General features: G+C 46.5%; 2 non-coding genes across 2 annotated transcripts; both read left to right on the top strand.

Annotated features, from left to right (window-relative positions):
- The first annotated feature begins 2,076 nt into the window (after positions 1–2,076).
- trnal-uag (transfer RNA leucine (anticodon UAG)) lies at positions 2,077–2,159 on the top strand. Its single transcript has one exon. It is a non-coding gene; the product is annotated as a tRNA-Leu (tRNA).
- A 513-nt stretch (positions 2,160–2,672) lies between these two features.
- Positions 2,673–2,754, top strand: trnal-aag (transfer RNA leucine (anticodon AAG)). The gene has a single exon. It is a non-coding gene; the product is annotated as a tRNA-Leu (tRNA).
- Positions 2,755–11,365: the final 8,611 nt, after the last annotated feature.

Raw genomic sequence — 11,365 nt, 5'->3', positions numbered from 1 at the left:
TGACCTAACAAGCGCAAGCACATACGGTTGTACATAAACATGCCGGCTTTCCGTCGAATCATGCCTTAAAGCTTTGGCAAACATTGGTTTGTGCGTGAGAATAAATGTTAACAACGGCGCACTATTATGTTGACAACGGCAAGCAGGGGAGGCGATGTGCCGGTCACAATACGCAATCCTACTGGTCTCCGTCAAGTTGCGCTGTCGGAGAGTAGTTGTTGATATGTCACACTGCACGGAAGATATCCAAAAAAATCACATTTTCCTTCATTTTGGCGTCGTAGGGCCAAATCGTTAGTCGTAGCTTATGTCACACTACAAGAAGTTTTATATGCCGGGCTCGATCTGGGAACTCGGCTGCGATAGCTAATTGGGCCAATATTGGGGCTAAAATCCTTTTGTTTGATATAGGCAAAAGAAGGTTATTCTCTCAGCCAATGAATTGCAGTTGTTGGCTTAAATGATTTCAGAGCTCTGCTTTCCACATTTTTCATGTCGAGGTTGGCAATGATAGGGAATGCCGAGGATCCCATCATTTACTTCGTCTGGCTTACATTTAAAAATAAAATTCCACTTACAAAGATGGGCTTTTTTTCAGGTAGTGTGGCCGAGCGGTCCAAGGTGCTGGATTAAGGCTCCAGTCTCTCAGGAGGAGTGGGTTCAGGAGTGCCAGTTCCTTGTCAATATAGTTGATGTTTTACTATTTTGTCATTGGCTCCGACAAGGCGCTTGGGACAATAGATATTTTTGGCCACAAAAAAGTTGAGCTCTTTGCCGTTCTGTTTGGACTGTTTGCTTGTCGCCAGTGGGCGTCAGCCAATGTCTTAATTGCACAATTTTTCTCACTAAGAGTAAGACGTTAAATGATAGCAGTTCCACAACATCCTATGAGCAGACATACGATAACAGAGAACAAGCTCCAGATAGCAGAGGATGGTTACGATCCATCGACCTCTGGGTAATGGGCACACCACGCTTCCGCTGCGCCACTTTGCTCTCTATTCATTGTAGTTGGTATGTACTCTTTTACCGTCTGACAAGTAGGCAGTCCAGCAACGGGGCTGTTCGGGTTGTCTCATGCCTGGATCAGACGATAAGACACATTTGGTCTTTCCCTCTGTCACTATGTCAGACTAATGCCATCAAATCTTGCCGTTACACGACATTTATTTCGATCGCACCCTATCCCGTCTTTTACCATCACTGGGCTTTATCTTGTCAAATCAAACACTGTCCAAGAGGTGGAAGCAGAAAACGTGTCACCGGTCAACGCGACTGGACACACTCGTTACGATAACAACAATGCGCCGCGCCAATGTCTTTTTTCTGTGTGTGCGTGTGAGTGAGTGACTCTGGGAGGACAAAATGTGTCACTGGTGCTCGGGAGAGAACGTTCATTGAAGGATTGCTTGAGGTATGTTCACGTACTTTTCATACGATACGCCACGCAAGCAGGCAACAAAAGTTTATGTACCGTAGCAAGCGCAAGCACATACGGTTGTACGTAAACATGCCGGCGTTCCGTCGAATCATGCCGTAAAGCTTCGTTAAACATTGTTTTGTGCGTGAGAATAAATGTTAACAGCGCGCAAGCATGTTTTCAACGGCAAGCACGGGAGGCGTTGTACTGGTCACAATACGTAGTCCTTCTGGTCTCTGTAAAGTTGCGCTGTCGGAGAGTTGTCATTGATATGTCACACTACACGGTAGATATAAAAAAAATCCAATTTGCCAGACTTCATTTTGGCGTCGCAGGGCCAAATCGTTGGTCGTGGCTTATGTCACACTGCAAGAAGTTTTGTTGTTCCCGACATTATATGTCGGCCCTATCTGGGAAATCGGCTGCGATAGCTCATCGGGCCAATATCGGGGCTAAAATCCTTTTGTTTGATCTTGGCATGAGAAGATTATTCACTCATCCAATGAATTGAAGTTGTTGGCTTAAATGATTTCAGAGCTCTGCTTTCCACATTTTTCATGTCAAGGTTGGCTTTGATTGGGAATGCCGGGGATCCCATCACCTTCGGTCGGGCTTACATTTGCCATTAAATTCCCCCTGCAAAGGTGGGGTTTGCAGGTAATGTGGCTGAGCGGTCCAAGGCGTCTGGATTTAGGCTCCAGTCTCTCAGGAGGTGTGGGTTCAAATCCCACCACTGCCACCTCCTTGTCAATATAGGTAATGTCTTACTATTTTGTCATTGGCTCCGGCAAGGCGATTGGGACAATAGATATTTTTGGCCACAAAAAAGTCGAGCTCTTTGCCGTTCTGTTTGGACTGTTTGCTTGTCGCTGTTAAAATATTAGCTACCCTGGAAGTGTTTGCCTTAATGTCATTACCTTTGTCCTTCACGCTGAACTGTTGTGCTTATGTCACACGACAAGAGGTTTTGTCGTTCTCGACATATGTCAGGACCCTATCTGGAAAATCGGCTGCGATAGCTAATCGGGCCAATATTGGGGCTGAAATCCTTTTGTTTGATCTAGGCATAAGAAGAGTTTTATCTCAGCCAATGAATTGCAGTTGTTGGCTAAAATGATTTCAGAGCTCTGCTTTCCACATTTTTCATGTCAAGGTTGGCTATGATAGGGAATGCCGGGGATCCCATCATTTTACGGACTTGGTCGGGCTTACATTTACCAATAAAATTCCACTACCAAAGATGGGCTTTTCAGGTAGTGTGGCCGAGCGGTCCAAGGCGCTGGATTAAGGCTCCAGTCTCTCAGGAGGCGTGGGTTCAAATCCCACCACTGCCAGTTCCTTGTCAATTTGCTTGTCGCCGTAAAATATTAGCTCGCCGTAAAATATTAGCTCCCCTGAAAGTGTTCACCTTAATGTCATTACCTTTGTCCTTCATGCTGAACTGTCATGCTTATGTCACACAACAAGAAGCTAAAAACACACTCGTTACGATGGTGACGACAACAACAATGCGCCTCGCCAATGTCTTGTTTCTCTGTGTGGGTGTGCTCTGCTTTCCACATTTTTCATGTCAAGGTTGGCTATGATAGAGAATGCCGGGGATCCCATCACCTTACTTCTTCCGTCGGGCTTACATTGGCCAATAAAATTCCCCTTACAAAGATGGGCTTTTCAGGTATTGTAGCCAAGCAGTCCTAGGCGCTGGATTAAGTCTCCAGTCTCTCAGGAGGTGTGGGTTCAAATCCCACAGCTGCTTACATTGCTGAAAGAACAAAAAAGCCCCCAAAAACCCCCTGGATCTCAGTTTATCAAGGTTTAATTCTCTGGGTGTGGAATTAGCCCCTCCCTGGGTGCACCTGGAAGATGGCCGTTCCTCATGACCATATTTGAAATCGCAACTGCCTGTTGGTGCCTCACGTTCTTGCTATGCTCACACCCGGTACCCATATCTTATAAGATGCAAAACAATCCTCTTTGCAGACCAGTACGCCTGTTTTGAACCCGAGACATGTTACTGTCTGGGCGGAGAATGAAAAACATAATAAACATCCAAATGGTTGAAGGAAGTCCTTTGATGTCGAACTTCAAAGAAAAGATGGTTGTCTTGAATACTGATCTCCAAACATTTGGCCCTTGCAAAGGAACTCTGATTGTGGTACTATTGAAATATACGACATAACCCCCCTTTAATGAGATCCCCAAACTCATTACAAGACCTCGAGGCAGCAACTGACACCTGGCAAGAAACAACAAACCAGCGTTAGCCCAAAAAGGTAACATATTATCTACAATTTGGAAGAATCTACTTGGTCAAAAAAGTCTATCATGGTCAAAGTCATCCACTTAAGGTTAACCATTAACTAGGAAAAAAATTTACTCTAATAAGGCCGAATCACTCCCTGCGTCCCCTTGTCGCCTCCTGAGGCCACACGTGAGTACCAAACAGCCAAATAAACCGAATCTGCTTCCCGCAAACAATAACGACACAACGCTCGCCAATGCTAAATTTATGCATTTGTACGTGCAGCCTCGTGGGAGCCCCAAGGATTCGCAGCTCTCAGTCGAAAAACCTTTCTCTTTAAGAGACGAGGAAAAGAGAGAGAGCCATATCAAGCCTCCTTCAGAGGCCCTTATAGCAAATCGCCCAAGGGGACCCTGACCCGGATGGCAAAACATACACAACAGAATAATACAATCATCGAACAAAAACAGAGTAAACCACAAAAAAGAACTGTGGAAGCAAACATATCAAAATACACACAAATGAAAATAGAAAAAAATCATGACGGTGGTCTCCCTCCATATGGTCTACAGTTCGTGTCATTGATGAAGAAATTCAGAACCCTACCGCTCAAGGCCCGCTGTCCACAATCACAGTCCATGAACAAGTCCCAGAATCCAGGTTTATTGAAGCGGGACCCCGCACAGCTCCAGGACACTCCTGGAAAGACAAAAACACTTGCCAGTATTTTGCAACAAAATCAAACATAATACAACACATTGTCCAATGGATATCTAACAGTACAACATATGGAGGGCAGTCATGTCCACACACCTGGAGCAGACACAGTTGGGGGAGTCGTTTAATCCGTAAGTGCTAATGCCCCCCATGTATCGCTTTATGCCTCCAAACCACTGTGGACATGACTCCTGCACGTACCATTGCTGAATATTATTTTTTGAGGCAAAATAGCATGAAGGAATCTGAGTAAAGAAAACGACCTAACTTCCATTTAAAAACCATCGGCAAAGGTTCCCATTAGATATGCATCTATTACCATGGACTCCATTAATACCATGTCCCTATTAGGTCTCACCCCCCTTTAATACTGGCAATTGTACTTTGTTGGAAATTGGAACTAATACTGCACCCACAGGCCCAAACCTATCCTGTAAACAGGTATTGGCTGAGTAGCCTGCTTCAGCCGCAGGGCCAAAAGCATCTCTAATGACCTTTAACGCTTCCACTGTGCTGGTGATATTACTTGAGTTGTTTGGTATCAAAGTGTAACAAGCATCTCCTGTCAAAGTCAGAGAAACACACAAACCACCCTGCCTGGCCAAAATGTAGTCCAGACACGATATGGTGTGTCTGAGCAAAGTTATTTGATGGCTTCTCTGGGTATTCGACAAAAGCTCGAATCCCTTAATCGTTTCATTAGCAAAACCCTGCAAAGTGTACGTTATATTATCTGTGTGATCAGCCAAAAATGTCACTCCATAACATGGAAAACTCCAATTCCTACGATTTAGCTCGACGGTTCTTTTTAAATCCCATAAATCACTTTACTCCTTCTTGTGACCCCCCTGGCCCGAAAAAAATAGTCCTTGTCCCTTTCACTCGCGGCTAGCCTGGTCTCAGATCTCATGCTGGCTGTGTGTTCACCTTCAGAGGTCAGAACAGCAGTTTTCCTTTTGACATCCGACTTTATTCCGTCTACTGCTTTTAGAGGAAACAATATTTCCTTTAATAGTTATCCCTTTAGAAGGGGCTCTAACTCATCCTTTTTAGTAAGGTCACCTCGACTATTCGATAACGGTCTGATACAAGAATCAGTATATGGTCCCTAGTCTGTGGTTTGGACACGCTGTATGAATAGTGCACAGTCACCTTTGACCACAACTCTCCTCACAGTAACAACAAGAAATTATCATCTAAAGTTAACCTTGGCAGATCACGTTTCTCCCATGATTATCTTTACACTCGGCACCTTGTTTACAAAGATCAGGATCATATTGCGGGCACCCACACGGTAGTGAAATGGAGTTCCCTTCCATTGGTTTTACCTTATCAACAAAAGTCCACGACGAGTTCCGCATTTGCCCATTGGGTGTTGGAATGTAACCTGGAGGTGTCAGTCATCACCCCTCACCTGACATTGTCTTTCAGACCTATGGTGCGTCTACCTCGCCATCCATCCATTTTCAGAGCCGCTTCTCCTCACAAGGGTCGCGGGAGTGCTGGAGCCTATCCCAGCTATCATCGGGCAGCAGGCGGGTACACCCTGAACTGGTTGCCAGCCAATCGCAGGGCACATAGAAACACACAACCATTTGCACTCACATTCACACCTACGGGCAATTTAGAGTCTTCAATTAACCTACCATGCATCTTTTTTGGGATATGGAAGGAAACCGGAGTGCCCGGAGAAAACCCACTCAGGCACGGGGAGAACATGCAATCTCCACACAGTCGGGGCTGGGGATTGAACCCCGGTCCTCAGGCTGTGACGCAGACGCTCTAACCAGTCGCCCACAGTGCCGCCGCCTGCCTGTAATATAGTCAATTTGTTCCAGCCCATATGGTGCCCAACCCCCTATTCTTTCATATTTTTTTGCTCTAGACCAACCTTGCTTCATGGGCTGGCCCATGCGCCTCCTGACTTAACTGACCAAAAAGGGCCGGGGGGTGCCCCTATGAGGCCCTCCTGATTCCTCCCCAATCCAGTGGGGTCTTGGCACACTCCCCTAACAACCCGCAGCGGTTTGCAATATCGTACCCCTCAGTCGTACTGTAACTTTCATTTGCGTTAATTTTCACATTGTTCCCCTCATACATCTTATAGACCCTAGTTCGGACCCGACTGCGTCATCTAGTTCATATTAGACCCCAGACTCTAATACCTCATGATACCATAGTTACTCTATATTTATTGTTAATGCCAACTTCCATATATCTGCCACTTTACAAATCATAACCTCTGCAGGGGTGTCAATAGATGTTTCTTATTACTAATTACCCCTCAATCATATCATACTCACCGGCAGTGTTACGCTAAGGTACTGACTACCATATCATCAGAATCAGAATCAGAATCATCTTTATTTGCCAAGTATGTCCAAAACACACAAGGAATTTGTCTCCGGTAGTTGGAGCCGCTCTAGTACAACAGACAGTCAATTTACAGAACACTTTGGAGACATAAAGACATTGACAAAAAACAATTGTGCAAAAAGATGCAGAGTCCTCTAGCACTTAGAGCAGTTCGAATGACTAATATCGCAATAGTCCGGTGCAATGACCATTGTGCAAAGGGCGCTGAGACTTCAAGGAGTGTATAAGGTTTAAAGTGACGAGTAGTGCGATAATCTGGGACAATGGTTGTGCAAATGTTGCAGATACTCCTCAATCAGTGTGCAAATGGAGCAGATGCTACTCTGGCATGAGTGGCCAGTATATGCAAATAGTGCAGCATGGCGAGACAACTACAGCGAGTGCACGAGTAATACATAATTGGCCCCACAGAAATGTGACAACGAACTCAAGTCAAAAAATTGCCAGCTTGTTGTAATGGAATTATAGGTTAGCTGTTTAAGAAGTTGATTGCAAGAGGGAAGAAGCTGTTGGAATGTCTGCTAGTTCTAGTTTGCATTGATCGGTAGCGCCTACCTGAGGGAAGGAGCTGGAAGAGCTGGTGACCGGGGTGGGGAGGGTCCGAGAGGATTTTGCACGCCCTTGTCTTAGTTCTGGCAGCGTGCAAGTCCTCAAGGGTGGGTAGGGGGGTACCGACAATCCTTTCAGCAGTTTTGATTGTCCGTTGCAGTCGGAGTTTGTCCTTTTTTGTAGCAGCACCAAACCAGACTGTGATGGAAGAACACAGGACTGATTCGATGACCGCTGTGTAGAACTGTCTCAGCAGCTCCGGTGGCAGGCCGTGCTTTCTCAGAAGCCACAGGAAGTACATCCTCTGCTGGGCCTTTTTGAGGACGGAGTTGATGTTGGTCGCTCACTTCAGGTCCTGGGAGATTGTAATTCCCAGGAACTTGAAGGTCTCGACGGTTGATACAAGGCAGCTGGACAACGTGAGGGGCAGCTGTGGCGAAGGATGCCTCCTGAAGTCCACGATCATCTCTACAGTCTTGAGCGTGTTCAGCTCCAGTTTGTGTCGGCCGCACCACAGCTCCAGCCGCTCCGCTTCCTGTCGATATGCAGACTCGTCACCGTCCTTGATGAGGCCGATGACAGTGGTGTCATCTGCAAACTTCAGGAGTTTGACAGTCGGGTTCGCTGAGGTGCAGTCGTTCGTGTAGAGAGAGAAGAGCAGCGGAGAGAGGACACAACCTTGGGGCGCCCCAGTGCTGATGCTGCGTGTGGATGAGGTGGCCTCCCCCAGCCTGACCTGCTGTGTCCTGCCCGTCAGAAAGCTGTAAATCCACTGGCAGATGGCAGGTGAGACGCTGAGCCGGAGAAGCTTGGATGAAAGGAGTTCAGGGATGATGGTGTTGAACGCTGAGCTGAAGTCCACGAAGAGGATCCTCGCGTATGTCCCTCCACTGTCGAGGTGTTCTAGGATGAAGTGCAGTCCCATGTTGACTGCATCATCCGCAGAGCTGTTCGCTTTGTAGGCAAACTGCAGGGGGTCCAGCAGGGGACCTGTAACACTCTTGAGGTGGTCCAGCACGAGACGTTCAAAGGACTTCATGACCACAGATGCCAAAGCGACAGGCCTGTAGTCATTCAGACCCGAGATTGCAGGTTTCTTGGGGACTGGAATGATGGTGGAGCGTTTGAAACAGGATGGAACTTCGCACATTTCCAGAGATCTGTTGAAGATCTGAGTGAAGACTGGAGCGAGCTGGTCCGCGCAGACTTTGAAGCAGGATGGGGACACGTGGTCCGGGCCTGCCGCTTTGTTAATCTTTTGTTGTTTGAAGATGCGTCTCACATCCTGTTCATGGATGGTTAACGCAGAGGTCAGAGGTGTGATTGTGGTCGCGGGTGAGGCCGGGTTGGTGTGTGGTGTGAAACTGTCCTTTTCAAATCTGCAGTAGAAGGTATTCAAGTCGTTGGCTAGTGTGCTATTGTTCTCAGCTTGGGGGGATCGTCGCTTGTAATTAGTCAGCGATTGGAATGCATGCCAGACTGATTTAGAGTCGTTTGCGCTAAACTTATTTTCCAACTTTGCTGTATAGATCCTCTTTGCAATGTTAATTTCTTTAGTCAGCTGGTTTCTAGCTCGATTATACAGGGCCCTGTCCCCGCTCTGATATGCGTCCTCCTTAGCTTGGCGAAGCTGCTTAAGTTTAGCAGTGAACCACGGCTTATTGTTGTTGAATGTGCGAAATGATTTTGTTGGTACACAGACCTCTTCACAGAAACTGATATAGGATGCGACAGTGTCCGTATATTCATCCAGGATGCCAGCTGAATTTTCAAAGACACTCCAGTCTGTGCAGTCTAAACAGTTTTGAAGTTCCATCTTGGCTTCATTGGTCCACTTTTTGACTGTTTTCACTGTAGGCTTCTCACATTTAAGTTCTTGCCTGTACGTCGGCATTAAGTGAATTAAGCTGTGATCAGACGAGCCCAAGGCTGCACGAGGTATAGCATGGTATGCGTTTTTTACCGTAGTGTAGCAGTGGTCTAAAGTATTATTTTCCCTGGTAGGACAGTCGATGTGCTGCTTGTATTTAGGGAGTTTGTGGTTGAGTTTAGCTTTGTTAAAGTCCCCAAGAATAATGAGGGGTGAGTCGGGGTGTTTTTTTCAATTTCGTTGACTTGATCGGCGAGCGTTAGCAATGCGGCGTTCGTGTTAGCTTGAGGCGTTATATAGACGCCAGCCAGTATGAATGATGCAAACTCACGTGGCGAGTAGAATGGTTTACAGTTTAAGAATAGCGACTCCAAATGGGGGCTGCAGTGTGTGCTGAGCACCGTGACGTCCGTACACCATTTTTCGTTGATATAGAGGCATATCCCGCCGCCCTTTGTTTTCCCCGATGATTCCATGTCGCGGTCCACTCGATGAATGTTGAAGCCGGGGAGCATGACGCCGCCATCGGGTACAGCGTCGCAAAGCCAGGTCTCCGTGAAGCACATGGCCGCGGAACGTCCGAAGTCTTTCCTGGTCTTTAACAGAAGATGAAGCTCGTCCATTTTGTTGGGTAGGGAGCGTACATTCGCGAGGTGGATCGACGGGAATGCCAATCTGTGTCCTCTCTTGCGGAGTTTCACCTGATTGCCGGCTCGCTTCTCTCTGTGGCGCCGCTTCCGTCTCCATGCGCCGAAAACCGCGGACGCCGCTCCGGTGAGTAACTCGGGGAAAAAACTGAGCGGATATTCGAAAGTTGGTGACAGAAAGTCCGGAGTAGACTCCTTGATGGTTAGCAGGTCTCCCCTTGTGTAAGTGAGTCGTGTAAGGTCTCCAAAGACGGATGAAAAACACAAAAACAAAGACAATACTAGAGAGCGCGTTACCGAGGCGACCACACTGGTAGGCGCCATCTTTAATCTTTATTTTTTTTTTGTGTGAACTTCCTCAACAGTATTGCATTAGACATTCCGATATTGGTCATAGTCTGTATCCCACCAGTCATGCATGCACCATATCTTCCTAAGCTTTCATCCATCCACCGTCCTCCTATGGAGACAGCTTCTCTCCTCCATTCAACTTCCTGTGATGAACCTGCCAACACTAGAAACCTCCAATAACAGTATAGTCTTGAATCAAAGTTCGGAATTGGAATACTAACCTCCCGTTCGGATACATTACGAATCAATGTGTCCACTTTACCCGGGCACACTTCGTCGACAGCTGTCCCAGGTCCACCCGACAGTAGATGTTACTGGTGGGAGTCAGTACAGCAAAGTTCCTAGAGGCTACTCGCGCAGCAAATAGACAAAAACAGGAATACAAAACACCATCCACATTTAAACAGGTCATCTTCCCCGTCGTAGAGGCGCAGCTGACAAGTCCTGCAAACAAGCCCTTTAATAAATTAATCACACCTCTGCAAAAGATGCTCCTGCCAAGGGGGTCGACTCCATAATTCCTACATACTTACTCCAGAGAAGGGACAAGTCGGCAATGGTCACCAAACATTGATATTACTTGCATAAATCAACAAATCATATGTTAACACTGATAATTAATTGTTAACAATTAAAGAGAATTAAACCTGTTTCTCAACAGCACAACGTCAATAGACCAAGAATCACATAAGAATCAGTGTTAAGTTAGCACTCCAACAACCTGCAATACATCAACACTGTCACGCTGCATCCTCCTGGGCGTCCTGAAAAATAAGGTTACGTCCACAAATCAGTCTTCCCCGCGTCATCCTGTACACAGTCACAAAGGTCAGTTAGTCAACAGTCTGTGTAGACCGTACCCACTTGTCAGTCACACTGTCCTCGGTCGTCATAAACATGTTAGTCTCAGATGACCCCACAAAGTGCATAGAAGCCTTCTCCACATGAGTGAATTTGACCCAGTGGTGCTTCAATCACGCCAGAACTAAAGGTTCGAATTCCTAATATAGGGTCATGGCACAAGAGTACTTAATTTGACCTCCGGCTCCCAACATCTTGGGATGCTATATTTGATATGGGTGAGACTTACTCTTGCATGTGATCACATCCCCGCAATCACTTCTGTTAGCCGGCTCCATTGGTGCTCCATTTCTGCTTTTAATTAACACGACACAAACATTTAACAAAAAACA

This window comes from Phyllopteryx taeniolatus, chromosome 10 (assembly GCF_024500385.1).
Source record: "Phyllopteryx taeniolatus isolate TA_2022b chromosome 10, UOR_Ptae_1.2, whole genome shotgun sequence".
NCBI classification, from domain to species: domain Eukaryota; kingdom Metazoa; phylum Chordata; class Actinopteri; order Syngnathiformes; family Syngnathidae; genus Phyllopteryx; species Phyllopteryx taeniolatus.
The sequence above is the reverse complement of the archived record's forward strand: the minus strand, read 5'-3'. Positions and strand labels throughout refer to the sequence as shown.